Source organism: Pantherophis guttatus, chromosome 4 (assembly GCF_059756535.1).
Source record: "Pantherophis guttatus breed Tessera chromosome 4, ASM5975653v1, whole genome shotgun sequence".
Lineage (NCBI taxonomy): Eukaryota > Metazoa > Chordata > Lepidosauria > Squamata > Colubridae > Pantherophis > Pantherophis guttatus.
The window spans coordinates 151,869,799-151,890,094 of record NC_142066.1 but is presented as its reverse complement, the minus strand read 5'-3'; the positions used below and the strand labels follow the sequence as shown (position 1 = coordinate 151,890,094).

At 42.8% G+C, this 20,296-nt stretch overlaps 1 long non-coding RNA gene across 1 annotated transcript in view; it reads left to right on the top strand.

Moving 5' to 3' along the window:
• LOC117654788 (uncharacterized) overlaps positions 1-20,296 on the top strand; it is a 72,932-nt gene that overhangs the window by 39,546 nt on the left and 13,090 nt on the right. Inside the window, exon 2 of the long non-coding RNA XR_004588394.3 lies at positions 4,896-5,028. This is a non-coding gene — a long non-coding RNA (uncharacterized LOC117654788). The remainder of the gene's footprint in view (positions 1-4,895; positions 5,029-20,296) is intronic.

Genomic DNA, 20,296 nt, shown 5'->3' with positions numbered 1-20,296 from the left:
TGGGCTGAAACCAGTTTAACCAGCGATTCTGTGAGCGCGCGCCTACCGGAGTTGCGCGCAGTGTTCAAAATACATCAATTTGAAGCTCAGCTGCTTACTTCTAAGGCAGCCCCGTTAAGTAGAACAGTGGAGGCGCGGAAATCAGCTATGCTGCGCGAATCAGCTGAGCCAGAAAGAAGGAAATATAGGACAGGACGGGGGGGCGGGGGGACAGCTGATTGTCGGAACTACTGATACCCATTTATTTTTGCAGGCACCGGTCTACTCATTTGTTTTTGGAGGCACCGGTCTACCACACACTGCCTTTTAACACTGATCAGCTGTAAGGAGGCCCTTGGAAGCCCTGCGGCAAGGGTTTAAACAGTTTTTTTCCTTCTAGCCGATCAGCTGGGACTCAGGAGGCAGCAATAGATTGGGAGTGGGGCCAAATAAAAGGTAAGTATAACGCAGGGGGACGGGGGGCCAGAACCGGTTCGGTGACATCATATCGTCACCGCTACTGGCTCTGCGGAACTGGGCCGAACCGGGAGGAACCGACCACTGTTCCAGGGTCATGTGATCCCCTTTTGTGATCTTTTGACAAACAAAATCAAGAGGAAAGCCAGATTCACTTAATAATCATGTTATTAACTTAAATAACATGAACTCCAGTGATTCACTTAACAATTGTGGCAAGAAAGGTCGTAAAATGGGGCAAAATTCATTTTAACAACTGTCTCACTTAGCAACAGAAATTTTGGGCTAATTGTGGTCGTAAATCGAGGACTACCTGTACTTGTGACCTTTCATTTAACAACAGTTCAAAGGTATTATAGGTTTGGAAAAAGTGCCTTAGGGCCTGTATTTACAACCATTGTAACGCCCAAATATTCATCAATATTCTGTAGCATTTCTGTCTGGGTAGGAAGTTTTCATCCCACGTGAAAATTTCAAAGGATACAAGCATAAGTTTGGAGTGTGTCTTTTCTGCTCTCACTCCACTAGATTTGTTTTTGTTGGCAGGGATTTGTAAGACGGAAAAAGACTTTACCTCATTAGATATTGCTTATCACATTAGGGCCAAGTAAGAAGTCAAATAAATGTATATCTGGAAATGCAGTCCAAATGCATGCATCAGGAAAACAACTTTATTATCCATTTATGACGTTTGGCACCCATCCAAATATGCATGTACAGATAGAAAATCAAAGGCCTCCTGGATCATCCAACTGCTATATTTAAATTAGCCTGAGGACTTTAAAATGCATGGGCGTAACAGCATCTGTGCTTTTTAAGAAAAATGATATCCATCAGCAAATAATAGCTATACATTGGATAGAGTCAGGCCTAAACTCCAAAATGACATAGTAAAATCCAATCAAATCCAGTTCCTTATTAGCCTTGTAGACTGAATCTTGCCATATTAAAGTTATAATCTTTTAACCTAATAGAGCCGTGATGGCGAACCTATGGCACGCGTGCCACAGGTGGCACGTGGAGCCATGTCGCCTGGCACGCCAGCTTAGCTCCGGGAGCCTTTGGAGGCTGGGGACAGCAAAAAACATCACTTTCTGTCCAATTGGAAGTTGGGAAATGGGCCGTTTTGGGCCTCTGAGAGGGTGGGGAAGGCTGTTTTCGCCCTCCCCAGATGCATAGAGAAGATCTGGAGCCAGGTGAGAAAGAAAAACGGGCCATCACATGCCAAGAGCAGGGTGTGGGGCGCATAGAATTATGGGTGTGGGCACGTGTGCGTGCGAACCTCCCTTGCCCCCCCTTCCTGGCACGTGATGGCAAAAAGGTTAGCCACCACTGTAATAGAGTAATCCCAGAACATTCTAGGTGTGGATACCTGAAAATTTTCTTTTCTCCTGGATCCAATTCAGGACTGTGCAGTCTCTTGTTTAAGGCTCTTCTGGAATGTGCTGCTTCCTTTATTTATTTATTTATTAGATTTTTATCTCTTATAACATACAGGTAGTCCTCGACTTATAACTGTTTAATTAGTGACCATTCAAAGTTACAACAGCACTGAAAAAAGTGACTTATGACCAATTTTCACACTTACAACCTTTGTATCAGCCCCACGATCATGTGATCAAAATTCAGGTGCTTGGCAATTGGTTCATATTTATGACGGTTGCTATGTCCCAAGGTCATGTGATTACCTTTTGCAACTTTTTGACAAGCAAAATCAATGGAGAAGCCAGATTCACTTAACAACCGTATTACTAACTTATCGATTCACTTAACAACTGTGGCAAGAAAGGTAGCAAAATGGGGCAAAACTCACTTAACAAATATCTCACTTAACAACAGAAATTTTGGACTCAGTTGTGGTCGTAAGTCGAGGACTATCTATTACTTTATTATAAAGTAACTCAAGATGGCAAACGTATCTAATATTACTTCCTCCTATTTCCCCACAATAACAACCCTAGGAGATGCATTGGGCTGAAAGACAGTGATTGATCTAAATAATATTCATGCTTAAGGCAGGACTAGAAATCACTATTTCCTGGTGTTTGTTTCAAAATCACCCAAATGATTTTCATGCCTAAGGTGGGATCAGAACCAGTGGTGAGATTCAGCCGGTTTGGGCTGGTTTGGGCAAACCGGTTGTTAAATTGCTGGCTGGCCTAGCCCCTCCCCTCCCTGCCCCTTCCAGGAGTCCCCACGTGCCCCGTTTTGGCTCCCAGGTAAGTTCAGGGAGGCCTACTAGACCCAAAACCGGGCAAGAGGGGTGCGGTGCCCCCCCCCAGCCTGTTTTTGCTCCCAAGAGTCTGCAGGGAGGCCTAATAGGCCCAAATGGGGCACGGGGGGGGTGCAGCATGGCCCCCCACGGCCCGTTTTTGCTCCCAGGAGGTTGCAGGGAAGCTTACTAGGCCCAAAATGGGGCACGTGTGTGTGTGTACAGCGTGGCCCCCCACGGCCCTCCCAGGAGGTCGCAGGGAAGCTTACTAGGCCCAAAATGGGGCACGGGGTGTGTGTGCAGCGTGGCCTCCCACGACCCATTTTTGCGCCCAGGGGGTGCAGGAGGCCGAATGCTGGCTGTCACACACCTCTGGCCATGCCCACCATGGCCACGGCCACCCAGCCAGTCATTAGGGCAGAGAACTGGTTGTTAAATTTTATTTTTTGAATCCCACCACTGATCAGAACTCACTAATTTCTGGTGCCTGGCCCAAGGTCACACAGCTAACTTTTATGCCTAAAGTGTAACTAGAACTCACAGTCTCTGATTCCTAGACCAGCATTTAAACTTGCAATCTCATATGTCGGACTCTAAGAGGAGAGAAGAAAACAAATTTGGTGCTCTTTAGTTATTTTGGACGATTCCATCTATCCTCTCTTCTTTCTTGGCTGAACTTTTTGGATCAGATGCAAAAGCACCAGAAAGCCTCATGTTGCTTAATCTTGCTTGTCAGTACAATTTTCAGCAAAACAGATCTGTGCTCTAGGGACGTCTTTTTTGTCTCAAGACAAAACGTCATGAGGAAAATCATGGCTTGAAGAAAGAAGCAGGGGGGGGGAAAGAACTAAATAGATTAGGCAGTAACTCTAACCCTAAACCCTTTTCCAATGATGAGCAAAGGGAAGTATTTTGCACACTTGTGCAAATGAACAATGCCAGCTTGTCAGTTTGTCGTCACTCTTGTGTTCTCATCATTGTCAGGATTCTTACTTGCTTGACCCAATACTCAGAATAGAGTCTGCTAAGCATTTTATCTGTTATCCCAGCCAGGTGCTAAATGCGTAGCCTCATGGCCTCAAACCTTTCCACCGGCTTTTACAATGAGTCACTTGTGTTGTGTGGGAAAGTTCCTTTGGAAATTCCTGGATAGGGTTGAGGTTTCAAAAGGAGAAAATTAGTTGGACCACGAAGGAAACAAGCCGCAAGATGGAGAATTACAAATAGAGGATTATCTTGATTATGGGATATCTACCAGAGGTGGGTTTCAGCAGGTTCTGACCAGTTCTGGAGAACCGGTAGCGGAAATTTTGAGTAGTTTGGAGAACCGGTAGTATAAATTCTGACTGGCCCCGCCCTCATCGATTCTCTGCCTCCCAAGTCCCAGCTGATTGGGATGAAATGGGGATTTTACAGTAACCTTCCCTTGGAGTGGGGTGGGAATGGAGATTTTGCAGAATCCTTCCCTTGCCACGCCCACCAAGCCATGCCCACCAAGCTATGCCACGCCCACCAAGCGACACCCACAGAACCGGTAGTAAAAATTTTTGAAACCCACCACTGATATCTACTATGGAAGAATGTCTGCAGAACATCTACCTTAATATCTTTTCAGCACTAGGTAAAGCTGTTTTCTCCATTCCTTAGTATTTCTGTTGTTCTGTACTGGATTGAAAGGTGTGCTTTTCAGTGTAAGAATGGATTGCATATTTTTCTTAGCCAGTTTGGTGTAGTGGTGAAGGAACTGGCCTAAAAACCAGGAGACAATGAGTTCTAGTCCTACCTTAAACATGAAAGCCAGCTGGGTAACTTTGGGCCAATCAGAAAGCTGGCCAGGTGACCTTGGGCCAATCATTTGCTCTACGCCCAACCCACCTCACAGGGTTGTCGTGGGGAAAAGGAGAAGCAGTACTCTGAATGTTTGTTACCTTTATAAAATAATAAAGGTGGGATAAAAATCAACCAACCAATCAAACAAACAAATAAGTGTCATATCTTTATTATGCAGTTAATTAACTTCAAATGATTCAGAAAAAACTAAGAGACAGAACATGTTAGTTCTTGATTGAGACAGTTCTATAAAATCCCATTTCTACAAGGTTGGTTAAGACTGGTTTTTTTTTTTTTTCCATTTGATGTCCAGAAGAAAGATTGTTCTGTGCATCTCAGGGTCTGGTTCTCAGTTTTCGAATTCTTTCTTCCATCCCCCATCCCCATTCTCACACAGCCATTGGAAGCATTTAAGAAGTGTTTGAAAACTCTTTATTCCATCAAGACTACTGACTGGAGGAAGTGACTAAGAGCAGTTGTTGAGAATAGGGTCGGCCTGCTTTGCTGTAAATCATATTATTACAGTATAGGTAAGTTTAGGCTTTTATTGTGGTATTATTTTCATTGTGGTTGTAAATATCATACCATACACATTGATTTTACACTTGCCGTTTATTTCTTTTTTGCTGATTTTTATTGTGGGTTGGACTCTGACCTGGTAGGGAGCACATTATAAATAAAACATTGGTTTCTTTACAGCGCCAACTATTTAGCCGAGAAGCCATGAGCTTATATCCTTGAAGGCATCAGATATAAGGAGTCTCTCTCGCCCTATTTATTAATTGTTCAAATTTGTTTGTTTGTTTATATGAAAATACATGTGCCATTGATTTAACCACCATGGCAGTTAGCTGTGTAAGAATAGAAATAAAATCTTTCTCTTCCTTTCCCTCATTTAAGTTTATAGGCTCCAGGGATTTCCAATTCATTTCCCATAATTCATTTTAAGAAAAAAGATACAAGAATAACAGAGTTGGACGGGACCTTGGAGGTCTTCTAGTCCAACCCCCTGTTCAAGCAGGAGATCCTATACCGTTTGTCCAATCTCTTCTTTAAAATCTCCATGTTGGAGCACTATAACTTCTGGAGGCAAGTTGTTCCACTGATTAATTGTTCTAACTATCATGAAAGTTCTCCTTAGTTCTAGATCAGTTCTCCCCTTGATTAGTTTCCATCCATTGTTTCTTGTTTTGCCTTCAGGTGCTTTGGAGAATATCTTGACTCCTTCTTCCTTGTAGCAGCCACTTAGATTTTGGAACACTGCTATGATGTCACCCCTGGTCCTTCTTTTCATAAGACTAGACATACCCAATTCCAGCAACGGTTCTTCATATGATTTAGCCTCCAGCTCCCTAAAGCAATAGCAATAGCACTTAGACTTATATACCACTTCAAAGTGCTTTACAGCCCTCTCTAAGCATTTTACAGAGTCAGTCTATTGCCCCCAACAATTTGGGTCCTCATTTTACCCACCTCGGAAGGATGGAAGGCTGAGTCAACCTTGAGCCTGGTGAGATTTGAACTGCCAAATTGCAGGCAGCCGGCAGTCAGCAAAAGTAGCCTGCAGTACTTCACTCTAACCACTGCGCCACCAAGGCTCATCTTTGTTGCTCTACTCTGCACTTTTTCTAGAGTCTCAATGTTGTTTTTGTGTTATGGCAACTAAAACTGGATGTTTTGGTCCAAGTTTTCCAAGTGTGGTTTTACCAAGGCCTTATAAAGTGGTACTAACACTTCATGTGATCTTAATTCTATCCCTAAAAAAATGGGTAGAATCGGAAGGATACACGTTTCAATGGCAAATGTAGGGTAAAAGTCATGAAAGATGCTATAATGCTCCTTAAAAATGTAGAAACTCACTTCTTCAGAATTATAATAATAATTGCCAAGGTGGTACAGATAGTCTTCAACTTACAACCATTCGCTTAACAACCATTCAAATGGCCCTGGAAAAAAAATCACATATGACACATGGTCCCTGTGTTTGCAACAGTTGTAGCATCCCTACGGCTACACATGATGAAAATTCGGGTGCTTGGGAAAGCAGCAATTTATTTATGAGGATGGCAGCATTCTGCTACCATGTGATTGTCACTTTCAACCTTCCCAGACAATGGAGGAAGCAGATTCGCTTAACAACCACATGATTGTAGTGATTCACTTAACAATCATGGGGAAAAAAAGATCATAAAAGCGGGCATGACCCCTTAATAGCTATCTTGTTTAGCCACAGAAATTGGTGGGCGTGGCAGGGGAAGGATACTGTAAAATCCCCATTTCCTCCCCACTCCTGGGGAAAGGATATTGCAAAATCCCCTATTCCCTCCCCACTCCTGGGGGAAAGATACTGCAAAATCCCCATTCCCTCCCCACCCCACTAATCTACTTTCCAGCTCCGTTCTCCTGTGCAGGGCAACGAAAGAAGACCCAGCCAATCAGCTGGAAAGCTGGGGGGCAGGAATAGACTCTGGGACGCAGCAAATAGATCAATTGGGTCAGTGATGGGTTGCTCCCAGTTTAGCCTGTTTTGGCCGAACTGGTAGCGGTGACAATATGACGTCACCGAACCGGTTCTCTGTGATTGGGAGCTGGGCCCTCCCACCCACCCCTGCTTTATTTCTACCTTTATTTCTTGATTTTTAGCCCAGCTGATAGGCATGGCAGAGTGGATTGCCACACCTCAGCTGGCCAGAAACCTAACATGCTTGTGCAAAGAGAACCGGTAGTAACACCGATCGCACGCAAAGCACGTGCGTGAAGAGAACCGGTAGTAACACCGGTTGGAACCCACCATTGAATTGGGTGCCCAAGCCTTACAGACTAGGCCTCCCTGCAGCCCCCGGGAGCCAAAACAGGCTGTGGGGGGACTCCTGGAAGGGGCAGGGTGGGTGGGGTGGGGCCAGCCAGAAGTGGTATTTGCCAGTTCTCTGAACTACTCAAAATTTCCGCTACCAGTTCGTCAGAATCAGTCCGAACCGGCTGAATACCACCTCTGGGTAGACTTCAACTCCCAGAGATCCCCAGCCAGCATGCTTTATGTTGTGTGTACTTCAATTCCCAAAATTCTCCAGCCAGCATGCTGTATAAACAAACCTTTGTACAACACTAGTATTATCTCTTTCCTCCCAAAGTTATGTACAACTTCGAGTTTAGGTCTTGCTCTTAATACTATGAATCTCTGATGGTCATTTGCTGTCAGAACAAGGTGGGGCCTTCTTTGCAGTAGCCTCTGGCATTTTCTTTTTATATCCTGCTTCAGGATGTTGGCATCGGGAAGTAGTGCAATTATATTTGCAGTCCAAAGATTGTAAAACATCTTGAAAACATCTTAACCAGTCAAGATTCTACCTAGAATAGCATGTTCCTTTTTCAGTGGGAAAGATAGATATTTAAACAAGAAAATACACATATTAAAAAGCTGCATATAATGGAGTTAAGTGCCCTTTTTAATCCAATTTGTTGCTGCTCTCTATACTAATCAATTCAGAATTCAGCGTCCAAACAAAACAGCTGGTCTCCAAATTTCATTCTATTCCAGGATTTCTCAACCGAACAACTGTCAGATTGATGAACCTCAACTTCTACAGTGCCACAGCTAGCATGATCACTACAGGTCAAATCCCTGAGAATTCTGGGATTTGAAGTCCATCCATTTGGAAGTTACCACATTTCTGATAGGTAGACGGTGTTTAGATATAGCTTACATCCTTGTTTGAAAGGTTGCGTCATGTTGGGTCAGAATACTGCTCCATAAATCTAAACCAGGACATAGCGCAGGATGATGGTTTCAAACCATATATAAGAACGCATTTATCCCATCTGTTAAGATTTTCAGACTGTTCTGTCAGATCTCTTGGAAATGTCTAGTAAGGCACTGATAAAGCAATATAATCTGTTTAATTTATTCAGGTATCTAATTTATTAAATGAGAACCCTTAGGCACAGAATCCAGCTGAATCACTTTGGACCAGTTCTCTCTTTCAATTTTAGGAAGAAGACAATAGGAAACAAGAAAACTGTATTTGCCAGGAGTCAAAATTAATTTGAAGGCAACAGATTTCTCTCTCTCTCTCTCTCTCTCTCTCTCTCTCTCTCTCTCTCTCTCTCTCTCTCTCTCTCTCTCTCTCTCTCTCTCTCTCTCTCTCTCTCTCTCTCTATATATATATATATATATATATATATATATATATATATATATATATATATATATATATATCCATCCACCCATCTATCCACCTACCCACCCACCCATCCATCCATCTACCCACCTACCTATCATCTATCTATCCATCCAGCATCTATCTATCTATCTATCTATCTATCTATCTATCTATCTATCTATCTATCTATCTATCTATCTATCTATCATCTATCTATCTATCTATCTGTTTGTCTATCTATCTCTATCATCTATCCATCCATCCATCCAGCTACCCATCATCTATCTATCTATCATCTATCTATTCATCCAGCATGTATCTACAGTATCATCTATTTGTTTTCTTTTCTTTTCGTAGTGCCTTTATGTGTATTTCTCTTTAGGCTATGTAAACCAAGATTTTTATGCAGCCCTAGTTCAGTGAAATCACAATCCACTAGTTTCTAGGATTTTTTCAGGCAGCCAGCAAGCACCCTGCTGCCCATTGGGAGACTAAGGAGACTAAGATAGATCTATTTCGGATTTATTAGTCCTCATCAGTTAGCCACACCCTCATCCCATGTATCATCTATCTATCTATCTATCTATCTATCTATCTATCTATCTATCTGTCTATCTATCTACCTATCGATCTATCCATCCATCCATCCATCCATCCTCTCTCTCTCTCTCTCTCTCTCTCTCTCTCTCTCTCTCTCTGTGTGTGTGTGTGTGTGTGTGTTTGTGTGTGTGTGTGTGTGTGTGTGTCTCACTCCCTCTCCCCTATCATCATCATCATTATCTGAGGGGAGATCAATATTTTCATTGGGTCACCATAAACCCAATAAGTTTTGAAAGGTTGTAAAAAAAAACCTTCTTAAAACGAGGGATATTGATACTAACTTGTATAAGTACTGTAGCATCCAAATATGCATTTAGACATGCAGTCATACAGGTAATCTTCAACTTGCAACTATTCGTTCAGAGACTATTCAAAGTTACAATGGCACCGAAGATGTGACTTATGACTATTGCAGCATCCTTATAGACATGTGATCAAAATCCAGGTGCTTAGCATCTATTGGTGGGGTATCCTGGGGTCAGATGATTTCCATTATGTGACCTTTTCCCAGCTGGCTTCCACCAAGCAAAATCAACGGGAAACCAGTTTCACCCAATGACCACATGATTTACTTAACAACTATAGTGATTGTTTAACAACCATGACAAAAAAAGTTGTAAAATCAGACAAGACTCACTTAACAACCATTACTTACATGGAAATTTTGGTCACAATTATGGTTGTAAGTCGAGGACTACCGGTATATACATACACCAGCCTTTCACTATCCAAAACAGTCTGGAGATTGATTCCAAACAACTGAACAACCAGCTGGACAGAAAAATAACAAACTTATTTACATCTCCTCCTCAATGCTCTTCTTCCTTCTGATTTCCATTTGTTTCCATCAGGAAGGTGGAGAATTGAATTTAAACCTAAATGAAGACCACCAATCAAGAGAGGTGGATGGGAGGGAAATGAGGTATGCATAAACATGAAACCCAAACTTGGGAACTGCAAAGGGAGTGATTAGAGCAGCATGAGGAAGAGACACTGCTGTAATCAGCAGAAGAGGCCCGTCTAGTGAATAACAGAGATGAGAGATGTTCTTTAAGAGCCTTTTCAACTGTCTCTTTGCACATGTGTGCAACACACACACACACACACACACACACACACACACAGGTCTCTTCCGTGCTGAGTTTTAAGCTGAGTTATGCCCTGAAAATCGGAATAGAATAACCGTTAAATTCCACTCAACTTCAAACTGCCAAGCTGAGAAAAAAATGGCTTCCAGTGGGCTTTTTTGTGGACTTCAACTCCCAGAATTCCCCAGCCAGCATTCTGGGAGTTGAAATCCACACATGCTGGCTAGAGAATTCTGGGCCTTGAAGTCCACCCATCTTCAAGTTGCCAAGGTCCATCTAGTCATGGCTTCCAGGAGATCTAACAAGAGGGATATGTAGGATGCTCTCAATACCTCTATGTTCTCTGACATTTCTCTTAGTGCCAATCAGTTTCCTGACTCACCTATTTTTTAAAAAAAACATGTCTTAAAATAAAACAAGGGGAAGTTGGCTTGCTGCAAAACAAAATCTAAACCAAGGGTGTCAAACTCAAGGCCTACTGGCCAGATCTGGCCATGGGATGCTTAGATCTGGCCTGCAGGGCCATCTTGGATACAGCGAAGAACTGGACCGTGAAAATGGAGCTCGGGGGGACATGTGCGGCCCCTCTGAGCTCCATTTTTGCCCGCGACGGCCTCCTGCAACCCTCTGCCAGTAACAACGGAGCGTGCCCCCACCCCCGAGCTCCATTTTCACTGCAGGAGACCATTGTGACAGAACTGATGTTGAGCTGGTCACACCCACCCTGGCCACGGCCCCCCAGCCCACCAAGGTCAAACACAATCCTGATGTGGCCCTCAATGAAATCGAGTTTGACACCCCTTGCCTAAACTCTAGGATCATCTTTATTTGTGCCTCTCCATTTGAGTTCCAGACAGGAATACCTGCAAGGGGCGAGGTAAAAAACAAACAAAACCAAGATGGCAGCAGCAAGTATGCAATAAAACCCCCACTCTCTTTTAGGGTAATGTTGATCGAAAAGGGACATGGTTTCAATCAGTGATGGGTTTCAAAATTTTTTACTACCGGTTCTGTGGGTGTGGCTTGGTGGGCGTGGCATGGCTTGGGAGGTGTGGCTTGGTGGGCGTGGCAGGGGAAGGATACTGTAAAATCTCCATTCCCTCCCCACTCCAGGGGAAGGTTACTGCAAAATCCCCATTTCCTCCCGATCAGCTGGGACTTGGGAGGCAGAGAATAGATGGGGGCGGGGCCAGTCAGAATTTTTACTACCGGTTCTCCGAACTACTCAAAATTTCCGCTACCGGTTCTCCAGAACTGGTCAGAACCTGCTGGAACCCACCTCTGGTTTCAATGCCTCGTTGGATACCAGTGTGATAATAATGATGTGAATATGCTACAAGAGAAGGGGAAAAAAAGTTATATCTTGAGAAGCAGAATAAGAAATGGTTAGATTTATAGAAAATGGTTACAGATATAGAAAATATCGCAGGAAAAAAAAAACTCAATGAAATTTGGCAAAGAGTCAACACTTGCCGTAGAGAGATCATTCACTTTTCATAATTTTCACTAAATTTTGCTAAGTCCTTTTTGTCTGGTGTTGGTTTGCTGTTCTCAAAAGAGAAGGTGTGAGGAAAATTGCAATTTTAATAATGTGAGCAAAGCTAAACATGCATCATAGTCCTGAACACACGCTTCCTTTGTGCGATGGAAGAAAGGAAGAACCAGATAATAAATGAAAAGGAGTAACTGAAGTAGGTAAACCTTTTATTTTATTTCTGGATTCCTGCCAATCTGTGTCACCATTTGTCACCTTAAATGAGAGCTTCAAATATTAATTATAAAACTCTTCTATTTCTGTTACTGCTAACAAAAAGAACAACGGCTCAAGGTTATTGACATATAAGCCTGACTTTTCACATTTCGGTTACATGTTTTCAACAAGTTACGAAACTAATCTGACAATTTCTTTTAGCTGCTAAAATCCTGATGGGATCTGACAGGTTAGTTTGGTGGAAGCCACACTGATTATAGCAACTGTAACAGCACTTAAGAATTAAACAGTGGTACCATGGTATTCAACGGCTTCGAAACGCATCAATTTTTTTTTGCTCCTGACAGTTTTTGCTCCTGACAGTTCATGGATGCTCAAGAACCTGTTGTCACTACCGAAGTACTTTTTTCTGCTACAGAGCTTGGATTCTTCAGCCAATGGAGTATAGAAAGTTGCACCAAATAGACCAGACAAAGAAATCAACAATCCACAACAATTTATCTGCTGTTTCAACCCAAGCAGTCTCTGGCCAGCGGACTGATATTAAAATTAAAACAATTGCAAATAATAACAGTAATAATGAGATAATAACAAGACCTGGCAACTGCTAACAGCTAGAAAGTTGAAGACAGAGAGAGGGGCAGATTCTGGCTGTACAATATCAAGTCTGAAGAACAAATGCATACCAAGACAGAATTGAGAAAGCAGCAACAGATAGCAAGTGCCACAATCTGCAAAGAAGCTAAAGAAACGGTAGATCGTTTGGTTAGCTGCTGCAAGAACATCGCACAAACTGACCACACACAATGGCATGGTAGAGTAGCAACAATGGTGCATTAGAAGATCTACAAGAATACCACTTGTCTTCGAGCAAGAACTGGTGGAACCACAAAACAACAACAAAATATAGAAAATGAAGAAGCTAAAGTGCTCCAGGACTTTAGAATCCAAACAGACAAGCATTTGCCACAGAACAACCCAGACTTAACAATTGTCAATAAGAGGGGGGAAAAAATATGGATAATGGACATTGTAGTACCTGCAGAATTAAAGCGAGAGAATAGGGGTGGATCACAAAAGATCTGTAAATAGAATGATTGTGGCCAAAGAAAGCAACAATAGTATTAATAGTGATAGGAGGTTTGGGGACAATCCTAAAACATCTGGAGCACAACTTGAACACCCTGGGCATTGACAAAATCATCCTCAGTCAATTGCAAAAGGCAGCTTTACTGGGAATGGGCTACATCCCCTGCGATGAGACCTTTAATGTTATTAAACAAGTCTCTGGGAAGGGTTTTGTAGGTGGACAAAAATGTCAAATCCAATTGTACGATCAATCATAAAAATACTGTAAATAAAAAAAATCCTAGATCAATTTTAGCACTAATAGTGTATTTCCATCTCTGGCAGTGGTGGGTTGCTCCCGGTTCAGCTGAGCTGGTAATGGTGACAATGTGACGTCACCAAACCGATTCTCTGTGACTGGGAGCTGGGCCCTCCTGCCCGCCCCTGCTTTATTCCTACCTTTATTTCTTGGTTTTTAGCTCAGCTGATAGGCGTGGCAGAGTGGATTGCCACACCTCAGCTGGCCAGAAACCTAATGCGCTTGCACAGAGCGCAAGTTTGGCACGTGGGCGAGCAAAGCGAGTGTGCGAAGAGAACCGGTAGTAATACCGGTTGGAACCCACCAGGGTTTTCTGGATTTTTGGAAAGTCTACGGAAAGTAAAGTATGGAGTTATCCTTAATGAAATGAAGATCCAGAACTTCCACATCCTGATCCTATCCAAAGCAGAATGAGGCAACTTCCTGCACTGTGGCCAATTCGCCACGGGACGACTTGCTGAGGGGCAATTCAACGATTCTATTTAATTATTTAAAATCATTTTAAAATTATTTTAATTTTTGTCATTCACATTCCATTTTCTCATCCCTTTGGTATTCTTTCTTTAATGATTCTGTTCCATCATTTCTTGATATTAATGTAACACTTGTCCCACAGCGAGTTGGCCTGTGGCAAGATGGCTGCAATGAGTTGTCCTAGATCAGGTGTTAGCAACCTGCGGCTCCAGAGCTGCATGCAGCTCTTTGGGCCCTCTGCCGTAGCTCCCTGTTGGGTGATCCCACCACTGGCTGGCTCTGCCCTTCATCCTCCCCTCCCAGTCACTCTTCGCCTGGCCTGAGAAGGTAAGGACAACGGCAGGGGATGGAGAAGCAGCCGGGGCTGAGACAGAGAGATACAGAGAGAGAGGGAGAGAGAGAGACATAGAGAGATACAGAGAGGTGGGGGGAGAGAGAGAGAGAGGAGAGAGAGAGAGGGAGGAGGGAGGGAGGGAGGGAGGGAGAAAGAGAGATGTCAGAAGGGTTTTGTGGTTCCCGGTGTTTTTTAACAACCAGTTCTCTGCCCTAATGACCTGCTGGATAGGCGTGGCTGGGGGGAGGTCATGTGATTGGTGGAAGTGAGTGAGTTGGCCACGCCCACCCAGATTTTGTGGCTCCTGGTGTTTTCTTTTCTGTGGGAAACAGGTCTAAATGGCTCTTTGAGTGTTTAAGGTTGCAGACCCCTGTCCTAGATCTTATCCAAACAGATCCTTTCTGCAAACGTCCAATCATCAGCCCAATCCCAGCTGAAATAGAGTTGGTGAGATGGAAAATAGAGAAGAAATTCACAAAAGGTATGCAGGTAATCCTCGACTTAGAACAGTTCATTTAGTGACCATTCAAAGATACAACATCAATGACAAAATTGAATTATGACCATTTTTCATACTTACGACTGTTGCAGCATCCCCATGGTCACGTGATCAAAATTAAGAATGCTTGGCAACTGACTCATATTTATGACGGCTGCAGTGTCCCTGGGTCATGTGATCCCCTTTTGTGACCTTTTGACAAGCAAAGTCAATGGGGAATTCAGATTCACTTAATAACCGTGCTACTAGCTTAACTGCAGTTATTCACTTAAGAAAGGTCATAAAATTTCTATCACCCCAACAGAAAAGCACGAGCAAAGCCGTCCTTCTCTATAATGCAAAAATTCATGCAAGAGTCATAAAATGCAAAATTCATTAAAAAAAATGATACAATAAGCCCCCATTCAAACATTTTTGTTTCAGTTTTTTTTTTTTTAAATCATGTTTTCCAAATTGCTTGCAAGCTTCTACCAAAAAGCTAAACTTTTAATGCAGGGAGACGCAGGGCCTGAATATCACTGTTCAAACCAATATCAAAGGTTCCAAGTTAGAGGGGGGGAAAAAAACAAACATTGGAAGCAAATGGGATGAGAAGTGGAGCTTTTTTTTATGGAGGAAGCTGTCTGGGAAAAGTCCAGACATCAATTTAGTACCTGTAAGAATTTTGTAAGGAAAACACCATGTAGCATGAGCAAAACTTACCAAAGGACTATGTAAAACACATTCCAGTGACAATAGAATGTACTTTCGAAAAATCTATATTTCGTGGCTTAAAACATTCTGTTTTTCCTTCCATTAAAAAAAAAAAGTTCCTTGATCTCTTGCTAATGTCTTTGGGAAAGAGAAAGTTTGAGGATGATACTCCTTACAGGTTTTTGACTTACAGGCATTTGTTTAGCGCCTGTTCAAAGTTACGATGGCACTGAAAAAGTGACTTACGACTGGTCCTTGCACTTAGGACCATTGCAGCATCTTTCAATCAATCAATCAATCAGAACAGAACTTTGTTTTTGAGAATAGAACTGGAAGGGACCGTGGAGGTCTTCTAGTCCAACCCCCTGTTCAAACAGGAAACCCTATACCATTTCAAACAAATGGGTGTCCAGTCTCTTCTTAAAAACCTCCAGTGATGAAGCACCCACAACTTCTGGAGGCAAGCTGTTACACTAGTTCAGGTGTCAGCAACCTGCGGCTCCGGAGCCGCATGTGGCTCTTTGGGCCCTCTGCTGTAGCTCCCTGTCGGGTGATCCCACCACTGGCTGGCTCCGCCCTTCGTCCTCCCCTCCCAGTCACTCCTCGCCTGGCCTGAGAATGTAAGGGCAACAGCAGGGGATGGAGAAGCAGCCGGGGCAGAGACAGAGAGATACAGAGAGAGTGGGAGAGAGAGAGAGACATAGAGAGATACAGAGAGGTGGGGGGAGAGAAGGAGAGAGGGGGGAGGGAGGGAGAGATATCAAAAGGTTTTTGTGGTTCCCGGTGTTTTTTAACAACCAGTTCTCTGCCCTAATGACTGGCTGGGTAGGCGTGGCTAGGGGGGGTCATGTGATTGGTGGAAGTGAGTGGTGTCAAGTTGGCCATGCCCACCTAGGTTTTGTGGCTCCCGGTGTTTTCTTTTCTGTGGGAAACAAGTCCAAATGGCTCTTTGAGTGTTTAAGGCAGGGGTGAAATGCTCCCGGTTCGGACCGGATCGCCTGATCCAGTAGTGATAGCGGCGGGTGATTCGGAGAACCGGTAGCAAAGATCCCTGTGGCCCTGCCCCCGTACCCAGCTGAGCCACGCAATCATCAGAGGCTTTTTTTTTTACTTTTAAAAGCATTTTTTCTACAATATATTCGGTCGAAAAAATGCTTTTAAAAGTAAAAAAACAAGCCTCTGATGATCGTGCGGCTCAGCGCGATCGTCAGAGCTTTTTAAAAGCATTTTTTCTACAACCTCTTAATGCTTTTAAAAGTAAAAAAAAAAAAAGTTGACCACCCACCGCCAAGCCACGCCCACAGAACCGGTAGTAACAAATTTTACATTTCACCACTGGTTTAAGGTTGCAGAACCCCTGCACTAGTTAATTGTTCTAGCAATTAGGAAGTTTCTCCTTAATTCCAGGTTGCTTCTCTCCTTGATGAGTTTCCATCCACAGTTTCTTGTCTTGCCTTCTGGTGCTTTGGAAAATAAGTTGACCCCTTCTTCTTTGTAGCAGCCCTCAAACACTGGAATACTGCTATCATGTCACTCTTAGTCCTTCTTTTCTCTAGACTATCCAAACCCAATTCCTTCGTACGTTTTGGTTTCCAGGCCTTTAATCATCTTAGTTGCTCTTCTTTGCACTTTGCACCAAAGTCTCAACATCTTTTTTGTAATGTGGTGACCAAAACTGGATGCAGTATTCCAGGTGTGTTCTTACTAAAGATTTACTAATTAATAAGTACTAATTACTAAGGATTTAAGGATCTGTATGGTTACACGATCAAAAGTTTGGCACATGGCAAGTAGCAGAGGTGGGTTTCAGCAGGTTCTGACCAGTTCTGGAGAACCGGTAGTGGAAATTTTGAGTAGTTCGGAGAACCGGTAGTAAAAATTCTGACTGGCCCCGCCCCCATCTGTTCTCTGCCTCCCAAATCCCAGCTGATTGGGAGGAAATGGGGATTTTACAGTATCCTTCTCCTGCCATGCCTATCAAGCCACGCCCACAGAATTTGAAACCCATCACTGGCAAGTAGCATATATTTATGATGGTTGCGGTGTTCCAGAATCACCTGATTGCCATTTTGAGACATTCCCAGCTGGCTTCCAAAAAGCGAAGTCGGTGATAGAAACCAGATTTGCTTAACAACCGTGTGATTCGTTTGACAACTGCAGTGATTTGCTTAACCATGGCAAAATAAATAAATAAATAAAAGTTTGCAAAATTGGAAGCCACTCACTTAATACCCGCCTTGCTTAGCCATGGAAATTCTGGCCCCAATTGTGGTTGTGAGTTGAAGGCTGTCCTATATCAACACGGTGGCTCTGAATTGTGTTCCAGTTCTGAGGCTGATACCGGGGTTAATTCCTAAGCCACTTAAACTTGTAATAAACTCCAATTAATCTGGATGAAAGGGGGTTGCAGAGGACACCCCAATGAAATAAATTCTGTCTGTGGTATGTTATTACTCCTTCAATGGGATTTTCAGAAAGCACCCCAGATCTTGGTGTACAGAACGGTTAAGTCAAAGAAGAGCCATTTCATGATTTTTAGGGAAATACATTTATCCCTACCCCACAAAAGAGGGATATTTCATTTTTTTTTCATTTCATTTCATTTCATTTGATTTATTTATTTATTTTTTTAAATACTTTATTGAATTTTCCAATTTTTAAAAAGACAATGTACAATCTCAATCTTGATCCGAGGTACAGTGTTTACACATTTCATGAATCAAACATTGGATGGATTCCATCCATAACTATACGATATATCATACAATTCTATACAATTCTCTACATTTCTATACAATTAAGTCCATTTCGGGTGTCTAACAAATCATAGCCTATTATCATATTTTTATCCTATTCTTTAACCAGTTATACCAAATTCCCCATACTTCGTAGTACTTAGAATTCTCTTCATTTTTTAGCTCGCTCGTCAATTTAGCCATCTCTGCGCACTCTAGAATTTTATTTATTAAAAATAAAAGCTAAATAAAAGAATTCCTTGGTACTACAGTGGTACTACAGTGGTTTAAAGCACCCTGTTATTAACACAGCTGCCTGCAATTTACTGCTGGTTCGAATCTCTCCAAGGCTCAAGGTTGACTCAGCCTTCCATCCTTTCTAAGGTAGGTGAAATGAGGACCCAGTTTGTGGGGGCAATAAGCTGACTTTGTATAAATATACAAAAGGATGAAGGCTATTGCTTAACGCACTGTAAGCCGCCCTGAGTCTCCGGAGAAGGGCGGCATATAAATCAAATTAAAAAAAAAAAATAAAAAAAAAATTCCTGGCCCCGGAATTCTTTCTCTTAGGTATGACTGAAGATGGTCTCGACAATAATAAAACCCAACTGGCAATTCAAATTATTACTGCGGCTAGATTAGCCTTGGCGAAACTCTGGAAATCTAACTCTACTCCCTCTGAGGAAACATTTCATTTGATTTATATGCCGCCCTTCTCCGGAGACTCAGGGCGGCTTACAATGTGCTCAGCAATAGCAATATCATGTGGTTTAGGCCAAGGGTTCTCAGTCCCTGGGCTGTGGCCCACTGTCGGGCCTTGAGCCATTTGGAAGTGGGCTGTGGAAGTGGTGGGCAAGTTCATGTAGCATCCCTATTTGTGTGAGCAGTGAGCAAGCACGCACACACCATTTGCATGAGCTGCAGGTACTGCCCGCCACTCACACAAATGGCGCTCTGTGTGTGTAGTTGCACGCCACTGGCACAGAACCATCCCAGGGGTGAAATTCAGCAGGTTCTGGCGAAACGGTAGCAGAAAGTTTGAGTAGTTTGCAGAACCGGCAAATACCACCTCTGACTGGCCCCAGAGTGGGGTGGGAATGGAGATTTTGCAATATCCTTCCCCCAGGAGTGGGGAGGGAATGGGGATTTTGCAGTATCCTTCCCCTGCCACGCTCACCAAGCCACACCACGCCCGCCACGCCACGTCCACAGAACCAGTAGTAAAATAAAAATTGAATTCCACCACTGAACCATCCTCTCCCCCACAACCCACGGGGCTGCAAAGCTGGAAGAGTTGGGGAACCCTATGTTTGTACTTTTATGGATCACCTTTGTCTCGAGGCATTGCAGTGGTTGTTGTTTTTTTAGTTGTGTAATCTCTACAGCTAAATATTAATTACAATAACCATTTCATTTTTATTTATTAGGTCCAACCCAGGGAGGGTAAACTCTATAGGGAGTTTTTCTCACTAGCTGTGCTTTTCTTGATGTCTCTTGAGGGGAGGTTCAGCTCTGTAAATGTGCTTAATTAATTATACTATATAAGTTTAAAAAGATAAACAGAGATGTCCACAAGGGAAGTTTTTCTGGGCAAATTAATTGGAGAAGTCCTGATGTTGTCCAACCTTGATATTTAGGTAAGTGATTATTAGCAAGAGAATTCACCAGAGAAAGAAATAGCTTGTTGACCTTAGACTAGTCTGCCACTCAAATTTGAGCAATTGAAAGAAGAATCAACTTTTGACTTCGGATTTTGAAGATCAGACTGGACTTAACCAAAAAAATACTGTAGTTTTTTAAAATGAAAGGTAATATAGGTAGTCCTCGACCTATGACCATAACTGGGCTGAAAATTTATGTTGCTAAGTAAGACATTTGTTAAGTGAGTTTTGCCCCATTTTACAATCTTTGTTGTCCCAGTTGTTAAGTGAACCATTGCAGCTGTTAAGTTAGCGACATGATTCTTAAGTGAATCTGGCTTCCCCATTAACTTTGCTTGTCAGAAAGCTGCAAAATGACTTGTCATAAATATGAATCAGTTGCCAAGCGTCCGAATTTTGATCAAGTGATCCTGAGGATGCTGCAACAGTTGTGTGAAAAACTGTCATAAGTCACTT